This window comes from Macaca fascicularis, chromosome 3, assembly GCF_037993035.2.
Source record: "Macaca fascicularis isolate 582-1 chromosome 3, T2T-MFA8v1.1".
In the NCBI taxonomy this organism is placed as follows: Eukaryota; Metazoa; Chordata; class Mammalia; order Primates; family Cercopithecidae; genus Macaca; species Macaca fascicularis.
Window position 1 is genome coordinate 151159410 of NC_088377.1, and position 17617 is coordinate 151177026.

The following is a 17617-nucleotide window of genomic DNA, read 5'->3' on the forward strand; positions in this document are numbered from 1 at the left end:
AATGAAATCATAATTAAGATGTATAGTGTAATGTGGTGAGTTAAAGTTAATGGTAGCTTGAGTTTTACCCTATTTATAAACTTTTGAACAAACTACTTGACTGATAATGTTGATGCTATAATATTTTAGGTCATAGAGGATTTACAAATTAATATTTTCAGTGGGGTCTTTAAAGAACCTTTGATTTAAGAAAAATATATGAAGTTATTATAGTATGGTTTTCCTATCAAAGTAACTTTTATGATGATAAAATATATTATCTATTTATTTATTTCATTGTGTATGTAGGAGTAGAGGAGTTTCCCTAAAACATACATTGGAAAAGAACTGGCATAGACTTTGCCTTCAAATGTTTTACTTATTCAGGTTTCTTTAGACAGGTTGGTAAGACTTTATGATCTTAACAATGCTATTGTAGCATCACCCCTTTTCATTCCAATTCAGATGACATTTACTGAAGCATAAATCTTAGTCATTTAATAACTAAGCTGACATGGCTTACCTTTAGTTGCTCTTAAGCAAAATGATTATACTATAAAACTAGGTACTCTTTTAAGGGCTGGGCATAAACGATGTCTAATGCATGGTAATAGCTCAGAAAATGTTGTAGAATGATCCTTTGGTTAAGGAATGCGTTGGGGAAAGTATAATAAATGTGGCATGAAACTGGGGTACATAGAGATCCAATAAAGAATTTGAGAAATCAGTTCTGTCCATTCCCCAAGAAATCAGACTTTAAAACAAGTAGCAGTGGCAATGGGTGGATTCCACATTTGTCTTTCCCTTTAGTCTGGCATGTTCTGAGGTGAAATAGTTGAGTGCGTAGTTGGCTATAAGGGTACCTATTTCTGTGGAACATGATAGTCCAGAACTAGGCTCTTTACAAGAAAACCTCAGAGCACAATATTTTATAAACTATTCTTTTAGCCAGCAGCTTGGTTTAGTTTCAGCAATTCGTGAACCAGTTTATACCAAGAGAATCTAGATAGATCCTACATCCTCATAAATTGTTCACATAGAGACTACTCTATTCAAACCAGAGCATCAATTACTGCTTTAGAAATATGGCTAAAATGATAAAACAATCAGTTATGGTTCCTCAATAGTGCAATATGGACACTACTTTTTAGTTGGTGTTCTTTTTGCAAACAGAAAATGTGCTTTCACAGATTGTAAAGAATCAACAGGTGGCCCACCTATTTTCAGCCACATTTTCACTCATTTACTGACACCCACATCATGTCCCAAGCCAAATCCTATTTATCAGAGTTTTCTGAAAATTCCATGGTCTCAGATACTACAAAAACTTTTTACTTGTGCTTCCCTAGAATGACCTTCTCTGTACATGATACAATTTTCACAACTCAAGAAAGATTATTAGATCAAAATGGCACATAGGAAAGCTGTCTCAACTTCTCACTAAAATATAATGAAAGCATAGAACAAGATTTTAAAAGGTCACAGATAAAAACTGACAAAATAAAACCCAAGTGCTAGAAAATTAGTGGCACTTTCTCTGATTGTAAGACAGTTGAAAAATAGAGTTTTCTTTTGTTTTGTTTTGTTTTGAAGGGATTGGGAGTAGTAAGAAAACTATGTGACAAAGTCCTGTGAAAGACCTACCTGGTTTCACTTCATGAAGTAGAGATGAGACTAAGATGAAATAGAGATAGGAAGAAAACAAGATTGTTGTATAACAAGCAACTACCTCCCACCTCCAGGCCTCACCCCTTGCTCCATGCTACTCCCTCAGCCACCATCAACTGAGATTCTTGATTCAGAAACCCTGAGCCCAGCAATACAATGTCCTCTGTCTCCACTTTTTGGATGCATAGTGTAGTGGGCAGAATACAGCACTCTTCTTCGATCTACTACCGCAAATTCTGAAGTCATTTCTGTCCAGTCAGAGATTTCAAATCCCTGCTGCAAACAAACAAAAATATGTGAGGGGAAAAAAAAAGTGGGCGAAGTAGCAGGATTGGAATAGAATTCCCATTAGAAAATGAGAGTTTTCAGGGATAGGCATAGAAAGACTTGCAGAAGACATGACAGGAAGTTCCTGCCTCAGAGTGGAGGGCAAGGACAAGGGTCCATTCAGAAAGAACGATAGAAAATGTAGTGCTAATATTGAAATGTTTTTGGTCTTATTTTCTTAAGCAATGTTTCTGATTATATTTTTATTATTTTAAATGTTTCTACTAATATATAATAGTTATACATATTAAGACCCAAATATAATGTGTAACAATCAAATCAAAGTAACTGGGATATGCATCACTAAAATATTTATCTTTTTTTGCATTGAAAACATTGTAATTATTTTCTCCTAATTACTTTATAATATACAATAAATTATAGTTAATTATAATTTTCCAACTGTACTATTAAATATTATAACTTATTCCTTCCATTTAAATGTACCCATTAACCAACACTTTCATGTTTCTCTTCCTCTGCTTCCTTTCCCAGCCTCTGGTAGCCACCTCCATGAGATTCACTGCTTCAGCTTGCACATATGTGTGAGAACATGCAATATTTGTCTTTCTATGCCTAGCTTATTTCACATAGCATAGTGACATTTAGTTCCAGCCACATTGCCACAAATGATGGAATTTCATTTTTTTTTTAGGGCTGATTAGTATTCCATTGTATATATATACCACATTATTTCTATCCATTCATCTGTTGATGGACACTTAGGTTGATTCTATGTCTTGGCTACTGTCAGAAATGCTGCACTCAACATGGAAGTGCTGGCATCTCTTCAATATATTAATTTCCTTTATATATAATATATATAACACATATAATATATAACGCATTATATATAATATATAATGCACTATATAATATATGTATAATATATTATATATAATATATGTAATATAATATGTAATATAATTAATATATGTAATTGTATATTATATATTTTGTATATTAAATTGTTATATTTTATATTATATATACAATATAAATTATATATTGTACATAATTTATATATAATTATTATATACAATGTATATAAAGGAAATTAATATATTGAAGATATATATATGCATACACAAACATCCACAGCAGTGGGATTACTGCATCACATGATTACATGGCAGTTCTGTTTTTAGTTTTTTGAGGACCCTCCATACTGTTTTCCATTGTGGCTGTACTAATTTACATTCCCACCAACAGTGTGTGAGCCTTCCCTTTTCTCTGCATCTTCACCAGCATTTATTATTTTATTTTCCTTTTGATAATAGCCATTCTAACGGGTGAAATAATATCTCAGCATGGTGTTGATTTGTATTTCCCTGCTGACTGGTGATGTTGAGCATTTTTTTGTACACCTGTTAGCCATATGTATGTCTTCTTATGAAAAATGTCTATTCAGTCATTTTGCCCATTTTTAAATCAGTTTTTTTGTTTTTTGTTAGTGATTTGCTTGAGTTCCTTGAGTATTCTGGTTACTAATCCCTTGTTGGATGGACAGTTGGTAAATATTTCTCCCTTTCTGTAGGTTGTCTATTCACTTTGTTGATTGTTTTCTGTACTATGCATTTCCCTGATAATTAGTAATGTTGAACATTTTTTCATGTACCTGGTGGCCACTTGTATGTCTTCTTTTGAGAAATGTCTGATCCTCTGTCAATTTTTAATTGGGTTGTTTTCTCATTATTGAATTGTTTGAGTTTTGTATGTATTTTGGATATCAGATTTATTCCTTGCAAATATTTTCTCCCATTTCATAGGCTGTCTCTTCATTTCTTTTTTCCTTTGCTGTGGAGATTTTAGTTTGATATAATCACATTAACCTACTTTGAGTTTGTGTTTGCCAGTGTTTTGGGGGTCATATTCAAAAAATTATTGCCGGCGGAGTGCGGTGGCTCACGCCTATAATCCGAGCACTTTGTGAGGCCGAGGTGGGCGGATCAGGAGGTCAGGAGATCGAGACCATCCTGGCTAACACAGTGAAACCCCGTCTCTACTAACAATACAAAACAATTAGCCGGGCGTGGTGGCGGGGGCCTGTAGTCCCACCTACTCGGGAGACTGAGGCAGGAGAATGGCGCGAACCCGGGAGGCGGAGCTTGTAGTGAGCCGAGATCGCGCCACTGCACTTCAGCCTGGGAAACAGCGAGACTCCGTCTCAAAGAGAAAAAAAAAAAAAAAAATTTGCCCAGACCAACGTCAGTAAGTGTCTTTCCCTGTACAGTCTCAGGTCTTAAGTTTTTAATCCATTTTGATTTGACCTTTGTACGTGGTGTGAGATAAGAGTCCAATTTCATTCTTTGTTCTTGGCACTTTTGTTGAATATTATGTTACCGAAACACCAAGGATTTGGTCTAGGTCCTGCTGCTTGCAAAACAGAAAGCCAATCACTGAGATGGCAAGTATTGACAAGGAAGAAGGCTTTAATCGGTGTTGCAGCCTAGGAAATGGGAGCTCAGCCTCACATTCATTCCCTGAGTGACTAAAACCAGGCTTTTAAACAGCATGGAAGAAATGTGACCATGTGTAAGAAAGTAGGAGCTAGGGAGGGCAAGGAAGCAATAATGATGAATGAGGGGTTTGGTGTCTCATTGACTGGATGTGGTGGTCTGGTGAGTTTCAGTTTTATGATACTTGGGTTTTTTTTTTTTTTTTTTTTTTGAAATGCCTGTAGGTATTTTCCTGAGGAAGGAACTCAGGTAAAACAAATATTAAATTTCAAGCTCTAAGACCAGAAAGGTGAATTTCCATGTTTATTCGAAAGAACAGTTTATGGGACTATGGGGTTGGTTTCAATCGCTTGACTGTAAATATGTGGATTTATTTCTGGATTCTCTATTCTATTCCATTGGTCTATATACCTGTTTCTATATTGGTATCAAGTTGCTTTGGTTACTGTAGCTTTGCAGTATATTTTAAAATCGGATAGTGTGATGCCTACAACTTTGTTCTTTTAGCTCAAGATTGCTTTAGTCATTTGTGATTCCATATGAATTTTAGAATTGTTTATTATATTTACATGAAAAATGCCATTGGAATTTTGGTAGGGATTGCATTTAATCTGTAGATCACTTGAGTAGTATGACATTTTAAGAGTATTATTTCAACCCATGAACATGGGATACCGTTGATATTTTATCATACATTAATATTGCAATTTCTTTTAAAAACTCTGTTTACATTTTTACTGTTAACCATAAAATCTCAATTCTAATCCTTGAGTATTTTTTTCTACATTATATCACTGGTGGTCCTATCTATTCTTATGCATTTATATGCCAACCTTATGATAATAACTCCTTTGTTTATATAAAGTCTGTCTTCTAAATTCCAGATTCACATCTTCAAGTGACTATTTGACATATCCACTTTGATGTATTACAGACCTCTCAAATGCAAATAATCCAAAGTGGAACTCTTGATTCATTTTCCTACCCAAATCATCCCACTACTTACATGCTTCCCTTTCAATTTGTCTTCTGTGTATCAGTAAACACCCTTACTGTCTACCCCATTGATCAAGCAGAAAATTTGCATTCTTCCCTTTCTGGTGGACCAGACTAACTATAGGAAGAAAAAAAAATATCCTCAATATTGTAAAATATTCTCCATAGTGATCTTCCCAAACCAAAAGTTATATCAAGATAATCATCTGTCTATATTCTCCATCATAGTCCTGTTTATTCCACTGTATTGATTTTTAAAATTATTTGTAAGTTTTATTTTTCAAAGGGGCCTGAACTTCTTGAGTTCAAGAACTGTGTATTTTATGTATACTCGTGTCATAGCACAGTGGTTAAAATGTTCTAAATATTTAAATTAAGGCAGATTTATTTATTGAATCTTTGTTAGTAGTTTACCTTTAAAAATCAGGATCAGGAATCAAAATTACTTCCACCTGAATTGCTCCCCAAGGCATATATCACAATGTTTGTGTTTCTGAATTTTTGAAATTACCATTTATACAGTATATGTACTGATTAAACCTAACATGGTTTTTAACATCTCATATCACTATCACAGGATATTGTATAAACAGTGGGTTCTGTGATGAATTTTTCTTCAATAGACTGAATCCTCAATTTTAGTTTATTGTCTTGTTAGTCACATTTTGTCCAAGTTACCAGACTCCCTGCTTTTCTCTAGGCTCTGCTCTTTACCCAGTTTCAGGCCACAGTAGTCTCGATGGCTTTCTACAGTGATTCTGATTCTCAATCTGGTTATGTTTTGCAATGATCAACTATCCTGATCCTTAGGAAGCTCTGACACTGAAGCCATTGCCCTTGAAAGTCCTAACATAGAGCCAACTCCTGATTTCCCATGTAGGACCTGAAACTAGTAAATTTTAATCACAGACACCATTTTATTTATGTGTCCCTCAGTTTTTCATTTTCTATGCCTTTCTGTGGTAGCAATAGAGCACAGGTATCTATAAGCCTAGGCACTCCACTTAATAATTATTTCCATTTACTTAACCTAGGATTTGAAACACCAATAAAGCTTATTTCTCTTGTTGATTTGATCCTTCATTAAGCTTAACTTCTATGAACATCATTTTATTTTTCCTTTTATCCTTGTCTTATTTGTGCTACGTACCACTGGTATTATTACCTTTTGGAACAGAATATATATGGATTTGAACTTAAAAAGAATCCCAGACTAGAAAAAAATTTATGAAATTTGAGGTTCATGCTAATCTTGACACAAGATTTAGTGACTGACATATTTACAGAATTTTAGGAGATTTCTGGGGGAATATTTAAACAAATATTTGCCCACAGTAAACAGGAAAAAAGCAATAAGAATGCATTTAAAATAAAAATGCATTTAAAAATATAATACATGGGGGCCAGGTGTGGTGGCTCATTCCTGTAATCTGAGCACTTTGGGAGGCCTAGGCAGGTGAATCACTTGAGGTAAGGAGTTCAAGACCAGCCTGGCCAACACAGCAAAAGTTTATCTCTACAAAAATGCAAAAATTAGCTGGGTATGGTGGTGTGTGGCTGTAGTCCCAGCTACTCAGGAGCCTGAGGGACAAGAATCGCTTTAACCCAGGGGACGGAGGCTGTGGTGAGCCGAGATCACACCACTGCACTCCAGCCTGGGCGACAGAGCAAGACTCCATCTCAAAAAACAAACAAACAAACAAACAAACACAAATAACAAAATGACAAAAAATACATGAAAATAGGAAGAGAAAAATGAACTGTCTTAAAATGTAAAAGAATAAAAAAACCCTAATATTTATTGTACGTTTTCTCTATGCCAAGCACTATCTGGCAAAGAGCAAAGTTTACATAAATTAACTTATTTAATCTTTACAGAAATGAAAAAAGTAGCTACTATCTTTAGTTGCACTGTACAATTTAGAATTGAGTAAACTGAGACACAAAGTATCTTACCTAAAGCCACATAGTTAGGTACCAGAGGATCTTCTTAATGAAAAGAAGTATGATATTATTACAATTTACCAGACAAATGAAGATTTGTATCATTGTCACAATTATCTAAATGTATTTATAATGCTATTTTTGTTTGCTTGAAGTAAACAAAATAATTCTCTAAGTTATTTGCATTAAAATAGATCAAACCTATAAAATAAAGTTAGAAAAATACTATTTTTAATAGTTCTAAGCAAAATATCAGACATCTAAATGTTGAAAAATAAGTAGATATTTTGTTTACTTAATTTCAAATGTCCAAATACCTAGTAAGTACTGATATTTGTCATCATGTAGCAAAATATCTAGTTAAAACTTTTAATTTAAACCAGATGTTTTATCATTATGTAAGTTTGGTAATAACCTGCACAAGAACAAAAGACCATATTTTTTCTAGGCTGCTAATTGTTTATGAACATTCTACCTCAAAAATGAACTGAGTACAAAAGCAGAAATTTCAAGTTATCACAAATAAATTGTGCTGATGTCATAAGACAGCTACACAACAGTTTTAAAAGTATGAATATTAGAATCAGAACATGATTATCTCTGGAACATGAGTAAAAAAGCTTTTGAAAAAACATAATATAATTACATTTATATAAATTAAAACTACACACAGAATACTACCTATTACTCAGTAACATATGAAACAATTTTATAAATGTACTATAAATACATGCCAGATTCATGATTAAGGTGGCCTGAAAGTAAGTAGGGATATTGTACAACTTTCTAACAGAAAAATTTCAAGATTATTTGCAGTTTCTTTTCTTAAGACAAAATCAATGTGGTGAAACATGTTAAAATGTTAGGTTTCTGTCTAAAAGCAATTTTTTAAAATAAAAAATTAAAGATTTCAAATTTTATATGATAGCAACAAAATTCCATACTCATTAACAGTCACACAACATGCTGCCCTACCCTCATCCCCTAACAACCAATAATCTAATTTAGTTTCTGGAGATTTGCCTGTTATTAACATTTCTTTTTTGTTTTTTTTTTAATTTAATTTTAATGTGTATAGATTTAGGGGATACAAGTGCTGGTATAAGATGGTATCTCAGTGTGTTTTTGATTTGCATTTCTCTGATGATTAACATAGTTGAGCATTTTTTCATGTGCTTTTTGGCCATTTGTATATCCTCTTTTGAGGAATGTCTGTTCATGTGCTTTGCCCACTTTTTAATGGGGCTATTTTGTTGTTATTTTGTTGCTGTTGTTGAGTTGTTTTAGTTTCTTATAGATTTCGAATATATTAGTCCTTTATCAAATGTGTAGTCTGCAAATATTTTCTCCGATTCTGTGGGTTGTCTCTTCACTCTTGATTATTTCTTTTACTGTCAGAAGTGTTTTACTTTAATTAAGTCCCATTTGTCTATTTTTGGTTTTGTCTCATTTGCTTTTGAAGTCTTCATCATTGAAATTTTCTTTTTTATTTGTCTTGAACATAAAACAAGACTTCACCAAACATTTTTAGTTTCCTTTCTTTTCTTTTCTTTTCTTTTCTTTTCTTTTCTTTTCTTTTCTTTTCTTTTCTTTTCTTTCTTTCTTTCTCTCTCTTTCTTTCTTTCTCTTTCCTTCCTTTCTTTCTTTCTTTCTTTCTTTCTTTCTTTCTTTCTTTCTCTTTCTTTCTTTTTTATTATTATACTTTAAGTTCTAGTGTACATGTGCACAATGTGCAGGTTACATATGTATACGTGTGTCATGTTGGTGTGCTGTACCCACTAACTCGTCCTTTACATTAGGTATATCTCCTAATGCTATCCCTCCCCCCTCCCCCACCCCATGACAGGCCCTGGTGTGTGATGTTCCCCTTCCTTGTCCAAGTGTTCTCATTGTTCAATTCCCACCTATGAGTGAGAAAATGGAGTGTTTGGTTTTTTGTCCTTGCAATAGTTTGCTGAGAGATAGAATCAAATGACCTGAGATTTTTCTAGTCTGCCATCTTTCACATTGCATAAGGTTTTCAAGGTTTATCCATGGTATAGCATATACAGTAACTTCATTGCTTTTTATAGCCAAATAGTATTCCACTGTATGTATACACCACATCATGTTTATTCAATCATCAGTTGATGGGCATTTGGCTGATTTCCACTTTATGTCTGTCATTTATAATGACTCTGTAGACATTCATGTAAAAGTTTTTGTGTGAACATATGTCTTTGATTCTTTGAGGTATATACCTAAGAGTGCAGATACTGCATCACATGGTAATATTATGTTTAACATTTTGACAAAGTACAAACTAGTATATTTTCCAAAGCAGCTGCACCATTTTATATGCCCACAAGCAATATGAGTGTTCCATTTTTTCCCTATCTTGGCAACACGTATTGGTTGGCTTTTTATTACAGCCATCATACTGGATGTTAAGTGCTATTTTATTGTTTGTTTTAATTTGCCTTTCCCAAAGGACAGATGATTCTGAGTATCTTTTCATGTGCTTATTAGCCACTAGTATATCTTCTTTGGAGAACTGTCTATTCAAATCTTTGCTAATTCTTAAAATTTTTTTTTTCTCTGTTACTTCTCCTCTGGGGTTCTCATTATGCATATGTTAGTGTGTTTCATAGAGTCCAAAATGTATCTGAGGCTCTGTTTGTTATTCTTTATTTTTTTCTTTTTATCCCTCAGTTGGAAAAATCCCAATTGACTTTCTTTAAGGTCACTGACTCTTTCTTTTACCAGTTAAAATCCCCTTTCTTGTGAAGTTTGCATTTAAGTTATTGTAATTCCCAACTCCAGGATTTTTTGGCTTTGTTTTTATTTATATATTTTTTTATTTCTTCGTTAACTATTCCCTACGTGGAGACATCATTCACGGCTTTCTCTTAGTTCTTAAGACATGGTTTCCTTTAGTTCTTTAAACCTATTCAGAATAGCTGATAAAATATTTGTCTGGTAAGTCCAACATCTAATGTTCCAAGGAACAGTTTCTATTGCTACGTTTTTTTTCCTCTCTCTCTAGATGGACCATACTTTCCTGATTTTTGTGTGTCTCACAAGTTTTTATTCAAAACTGGACATTTTAGTAATATAATATTAAAAATTAAAATATTATTTTGTATATATTAACTTATTCTTTTACAATATGCCAACTCTGGAAATCAGATTTGTCACTCCATTTCATACAAGGTTTGTCATTTTGTCATTTGTTGCTCTTGTTTCTGCCATCTGTTGTTTAGTGACTTTCCTGGATTAACACTTTAAGGCTTGTGTTTTGATATGTCCCACCTCTAAAGTCTATGCTCCATTAGCTTAGTGGTCCTTAGGATAGTAAGTCATTCAGCCTTTGTTAAGAAGCTAAGCGCATATGTTGGGGCAAGTTTTCAAACTCTCATAGGTAGTTTACAATTCTACCTTATCCTGCTTCCTGTTTGTGCAGAACGTCAGTCAGCCGGAGTTGATGATTTAAGAGTTTAGGTTTGCCATGGTCATGTACAAAGTCTTGTGCAAATGCATAGCTTCATAGATGCCCAGGATTGTCAGAGATTTTCAACCCTATGGACATCTCATTTTCCAATATTTTAAGGGTTTTTTTGTTAAGTCTCTTGTTCTGATTAGCAGTACTGCCTCAGACAATAATACTGCAATGCTAGTTGCTGTGGATTTTTTTTTTTTTTCTTTGACCAATACACTGTGGTTAAGGCTGTTCACATAGTTTGTGACCTGAGTAAGTTTAATTAAAGAGAAGCCCTGAAAATGGAACTCTTCAAAGGTTGGAAGCTCCCAAACAGAGCGCTTTCTGAAACTGTCAAATAGTGACAGTTCTCTAGGGATGAGACTTCTGGGAACTCCAAGCCCATTCTGTTGGGGTGGCCAGACCCAACACCAGGTCATGGGGGTGACAAAGTCCAGCAGAGTCAAAGGATTGAGAAAAAGACAGTTTGAGAGAGAAAGGTGGGACACCGGGGGGGCCATCACGATTGTGGAGGCTGCAAAGGCCCTGAGCTCTGGGAGCCCACACTATTCATTGGTAATCCAACAAAGAAACAGGTGGTGAGAATGTGGACGTCAAAAGGGCAGATGCATGATCTACAGCTGTGATGCTTTAGCACTTATAAGGAACATGTTCTGCTACTTGAGATAAAGGGAACAGGAGCCTAGGAGGGCTAGAAGCAAGGAGCCAGCAAGTCTAGACACATTCCAGAGGACATTATGCAAGCCCTGTCTCAGCTTTCTTCCCAACCCTCAGCTTTTCTCCCAACACATTCTGCTCCATCCAGTGGCTACTAGGTGGCTGTTTTTCACAGCTACCATGGTTATGTGCTTATTTCCCAGGGTGCCATGGAGCTGGGGAGGGGAGGGTGTGATTTCAGCAAGTTAAAATGCAACGGTACTCACTAATCTTACTGAAATTCAGCTTTTTTCTTCTTAGTAAAACTCGACATTGTTGCAATTCTTTACTTAATCTCTAGTGTTCTGAAAAAGTTGACTTTGACATTTTTTTTCCAGTGTTTTTATTGATTTCATGGAGTAGATTTTCAGAGGTTCTTACTCCACCATTTTTGAAGGCAAGTCTCAACTCTTATTTTTTTAACAACAAAAGTAAGCATAATGTTTCACTGATCTGAAGGATGTCATGAACAAAGCAAATGATTCATGAACCATTTCTCCTGATATTGGAAGTGGATATGCAAAGGTTACCAAAGTGGGATCTTCTCCAGTGAACAATAAAATTACAAAACAATAATTTAAATGTAAATGTACATGTTGTTTTTAATTAGCAGCATTAAACATTTTCCCCTTTTATAATGCATAAAGCAAATTTTGAAGGAAACTCAGCAAAAAGACCAGAGAGTAACAATATCTCAGGTAGTGTTTAAATAAATTTTTATACAATAATAGTAATAATTCCATGACCGAAGTAGCTCAGAGCAGTCTGAAGAATATGAGGTATGCAAAATTTATCAGCCCTAATACTGATGCCCAGGGTTAATTGTTTAAAGGCATTTTATTTTATTTTTTCCTTCCCTGTGATTTCCAGGCTAGCTGATAAATTACCTTAAATGTTACAATAAATTGCACAATGTGACCTTCACCCATTATCTTCATGTTCTGGGAATCTGTGATAGTAAGAACAATGTATAGACAATCTATAGCTTGTATCAGGAGTCCACAACCCCTAAGCTGTGGAACAGTAAGGGTCCATGGCCTGTTAGGAACAGGGCCACACGGCAGGAGGAGAGCTATAGCCCAATGAGCATTAATGCCTAAGCTCTGCCTCCTGTCAGATCAGCAGTGGCATTAGATTCTCATGGGAGCAAGAACACAATTGTGAACTGTACATGGGAGGAATCTGGGTTGTGTGCTCCACCTCAGATCATCAGAATCTAATGCCTGATGATCTGAGGTGGAAGAGTTTCATCTCAAAACAATCCCTCAGCCGGGCACAGTGGCTCACACCTGTAGTCCCCCCCCCCAGCATTTTGGGAGACTGAGGTGGGCGGATCTTCCAAGGTCAGGAGTTTGAGACCAGCCTGGCCAACATGATGAAACCCCATCTCTGCTAAAAATACAAAAATTAGCTGGGCATGGCAGCGCACACCTGTAATCCCAGCTACTCAGGAGGCTGGGGCAGGAGAATTGCTTGAGTCCAGGAGATGGAAACTTCAGTGATCCAAGATGGCACCACTGCACTCCAGCCTGGGCAAGAAGAGCAAGACTGTCTAAAAAAGAAAAAAATCCCTCCCACACCCCAATCTGTGAAAAAAATGTATCTTCCACGAAGCTAGTCTCTAATGTCAAAAAGGTTGGGGACCACTGGCTTATGTCACTTTAATGAACCAAGGTAAATTCTTGGTAAACAACTTAAGATCTGCCCCTGCCCCTTTTTTTGTTTGTTTAAAAACCCACTGTATCTGTTGTTAATGAGGGCATATATTTAGGGTAACTTGAATCTATGTCTCCCAGGTTGCAGTCCTCAAAGCTGGCCCAAATAAACTCTCTACTTACGTTAATTTTGCCTCAGCTTCTTTTCTTTAGGTAGACATGTAAATCAAGTTGATGTGGCTATATCATATAAACAAAAGATTATGTGGCTGATAAAGTAAGTGTCCTTGAAAACATTTAAATAAAATTTTTGGTTAGTTCACAAAATCATCAGATTGAAAAGTCACAAAAAGATAAATATTCTTATTCTCCTACCACGTAGAACCACTTATGTATATATTCATTTATTTATTCATTTGCTTAGTTACGTTACGATGACCCCTTCCCCTTGACTGGCTTCCAATTGGCCACATGATAAATTTCAAAACCTTGTGTTGCTATAAAGTGCTCTTCATCATTTGATCTCCAGTCTTCTTCAGTCTCATCTCTTGTCATTTTTCCCCATCTGTTTCCCAGAGCCTACCGTCTCCCAGGCAGGTCAGCAGTCCAAATAAATCATGCTTTTGCTTCTGATTTGCATGCTTTTTCTGTTTTTGGAACTACTTTCTGGGTTTCTGTCTTCAGAACTCAGTTTAGATCTGACTTTATAAGCCTCTCCTGAACTTAGAGAAGTCTTAGAGCAGAATGGATAAGAGTGAAAATCCTTAAGTCAATGAAACTCCAGCTATTTCAGTTCCTTTTATCTAAAAAAAGAAAAAGAAATAATAATAGTACTTCATAGAACTTTTGTGACAATAATTTGGGATGATACATGTAAAATTTTTAATGAGTACCATAAAAGTGCTAGCTGCTACTTCTACCTCTATCACTATATCAATGCTTTCTAGAATATAAGGGGTATAGAAAGAATTATGGGAGATAAAGCTGGAATGGAAAATGGTGACAATTCTCACTGGAGTCTGAAGAAGGAAATTAAAGGAAAGCAACATGCTAGAAGGTCAGGCCAGGACTCCTCAGACCAGGGATGGGAGGAGCAAGCTTTCGATAGAATATTAGGAAGGATCATCGTGGGCCTGAATTTCTGCACTGCTGCTAGTTCTCTGCACACTGACCAAAATTTATGATTATGTTGTCTCTAAAAACATGTATAGTCTCATGTTCATATTACATCCAATTTAGTCTTATTTGAACAGAAAGTACAGAAAAGTCTTCTCTCAAGGAAAGAAAAATAAGTACACTGGCAGCATTTTTTACTGTGTGTTCCTCAGAGACCTAGTCCTCTGAGATGTTCCTTGAAGAAAAATAGTCTGTTGGAAAGTAAGCCTGAGAAACATTGCAAACTATCAAACTACATTCCTCTCTTGGTAATTCACATATTACATTCAACTATTGCCGAATCTGAGCAAGCCTGAAGTAGAATGTCCTGCATAATTCCATTTAACTCATTGTTGCTCAAAATTATTAACCGTTGAAAATAACATTTATCCTTTGTTTTACGTTCTTGATTATTGCTTAATATCTATTAACATTTTGTGAAAAGACATTTCATGATATATAATCTTTAATACAGACTTTAAAAGCATTTTCCAGTGTATGCTTTCATCTATATGAATATAAGTCACCCTTTTGGGCTGAGTCATGGCAAATGCCACATTTAACACAATTTTCTCTCTTTGGGTACCAGACTATTTTCAATATTAGTTAAAACCCGTAGGCCTTAACATATATAGAAGTGGATAACAGCAAAATTATAATGCTTAAAAACAATTAAAATGTTATTTTTAAATTTTGAGAGGAGTTCTGGCCACTTACGATAGAATGTGAAATATTCCTTTTACATGTACCATTCAACCTTTAAACTCAGACTTTAAACCCCTCAATAAGATTAATGACCAACTTAGTCACAAAAAGAGAGCTTCATGATTTTATCTCCAGGGAAGCCTGAGGTGATGGAAACCATTATTTGGTTCTTACTGAGCCATTTTATTGATTAGAAATTTCTGGTGTAATTACCATCCCTCTTTTCACCGGACAATGTAGATCTAGTTTCAAGGACATAACCTATTCCGTCCTGTCCTCCACACTTTCCTTCTGTCAGCTTCTGCAGCTGCCTTTCTTCTTCATTAGTTCCAAGAAAATTTGGAGTTGGCTCTTGGAGTACTTTTCCCATATACTGAGTTTTCCATTTAAAGGCTTTATTGATTAGAGATACCCTTGAAATTGGGAATTTAGTATGTAATCAATTGTCACATCCTTTTGAACTCTGCTTCATGAAAGTTTCCTTCTTTTCGAATAATTTGACATTTTGAGAGTGCAATATCACCGAAAAAATGAAGTAAATGTTTTCGGAATTGAATGTATAGCTTCATGCCCTGCAGAGTACATTTTCAGTCCGAGTGCACAGATAATGGCCTGAAGGATGAAAGTAACACCCATGAGAATGACTTCTCTGACTCCAGAGAAGAATGAGAAACACACTTGCCATGTGTCAGGTGAGTGCAGTCCCATAAATTGTGAGATGCAGTGCAGGGAAATTGAAAGCCCCAGGCCTAGAGGCAGAAGGTCTGGTTCTCAGTCCTAAGTATAACACATATGAGGCTAGTGAACATTGTGTGAGATTGTAAAGGCAAATTACATCTTCTTTGTTCCTCAATTTCATCCTCAGTACAATGGCCATTATATATATTTTCCTACTTCACAGGGTTATTTCAAGGAACAAAATGTGGCTATTTAGGGATGTCACATCAGCCGGAGAAATAGTTTTCTGATTCCCCTTCTTTCTCCCGTTCTATTGCTCTTTACTTTTTATTCTCTCCCTTACATCTCCCTATGATTCATTACTTCATTATTTTGAAAGTTTCCTTAGTTCCCTTGTCCTCTGAATCTGCTGTTCATACTAAATGTGAAAACCCCAGTGCTGGATCAATTCAGTTATTACCTTTCTTCTTTCTTCAACTGTGACTATGGAGTCTTGCTGAAGAAAAATAACACACATTTAAACATTAGTGCTGTGATAAATCCATGTCCTCCGACCCCAGCTAGACTCCAAGACTGTCCAGTAATTCCTTTTTTTCCGGGTAGGGTATTATCCAGTGGCATTTTCAAACCACGTCCACTCTTCTCAAATACTCAACCCCTTCATTATAGATGTTTGTCTCTTTCTTAGCAGAAAAACAGGAACGCCACACAAGATATCACCAGAGTTTTGCAACTATACAATGACTTCCAGGTAATTGTAATCCTAACAGAATTTTAATTCATCTGTTCCCCCCACTTTAAACTGATGTAGTAGAAAAGATGACTTCACAAATATAAAAAGTAACCAGTGCTACCAATGTCCTCATCTCTGCTTCTTCAACAATCTAAGCCTGCAGATTACCTTTTCTATTTTCTATTTTCATCTTCCTTATTTTAAAAAATAGAATTTATTTTTAAGTGCAGCTTTAAGTTCACAGCAAAACTGAACAGAAAGTACAGAGATTTTCCCATATATCTCCTTTCCTCACACAAGCACACCCTCCTCCACTGTCATTGTCACCAGAGTGGTACATTTGTTACCATTGATGAACCTACATTGACACATCATTATCACCCAACGTCCATAGTTGGCACGAGGGTTCACTCTTGATGTTGTACGTTCTATGAATTTTGACCAAAGTGTAATGACATGTATCCACCATTAAGGTATCAAACGGTAGTTTCACTGCCCTAAAATTCCTCTGTGCTCTGCCTATTCATCCCTCCACTCCTTAGACCTTGGCCACCACTCTTTTTACTATCTATGGTTTTGCCTTTTCCAGAATGTCATATAGTTGGAATCATACAGTATATAGCCTTTACAGATTGGTTTCTTTCACTTAGTAAAATGTATTTCAGATTCTTCCATTTTATTTATGTATTTGTCTATTTATTTAGGTATCCTTGGGTGGGCACAAAACTCCATTTCTTTTCATGGCTTGACAATACATTTGTTTTCAGTGCCATCCTCTTTATTTTCACTGTTTTACTTCTTCCTGGAGAAGTAAATAGTCATATATTTAAGTACTTTCAAATCTCATCAATCTTTAAAACAGACAAAAAAAAAACACAAAACAAAATGTCCCTACAAAAACTCTTCTTCAGAGATTATTCTCTGCCCCTTTTCTTAATAATCTAACTTCTTGAATGTTTGCAGTCACTTTCTATTTTCTTTCTTTCAATTCATTCCCACACATACACTGAAATCTAACTTTCACTCACATACATCCGCAGTTTCTGTTCAGAGTTTGATCAACAACAACAACAAAAAGCTTTCTTAGCCTTCCATGAAAACAAAGTTTTGGTTTTCCTTCAACCCTTTTTTCTTCTTGATTTAC

At 35.3% G+C, this 17617-nt stretch overlaps 1 long non-coding RNA gene across 1 annotated transcript in view; it reads right to left on the reverse strand.

The window, feature by feature from the left end:
* Positions 1–12212: 12212 nt before the first annotated feature.
* Positions 12213–17617, reverse strand: part of LOC102135648 (uncharacterized) — an 87351-nt gene continuing 81946 nt past the window's right edge. The window contains exon 3 of the long non-coding RNA XR_001489651.3: positions 12213–14005. This is a non-coding gene — a long non-coding RNA (uncharacterized lncRNA). The remainder of the gene's footprint in view (positions 14006–17617) is intronic.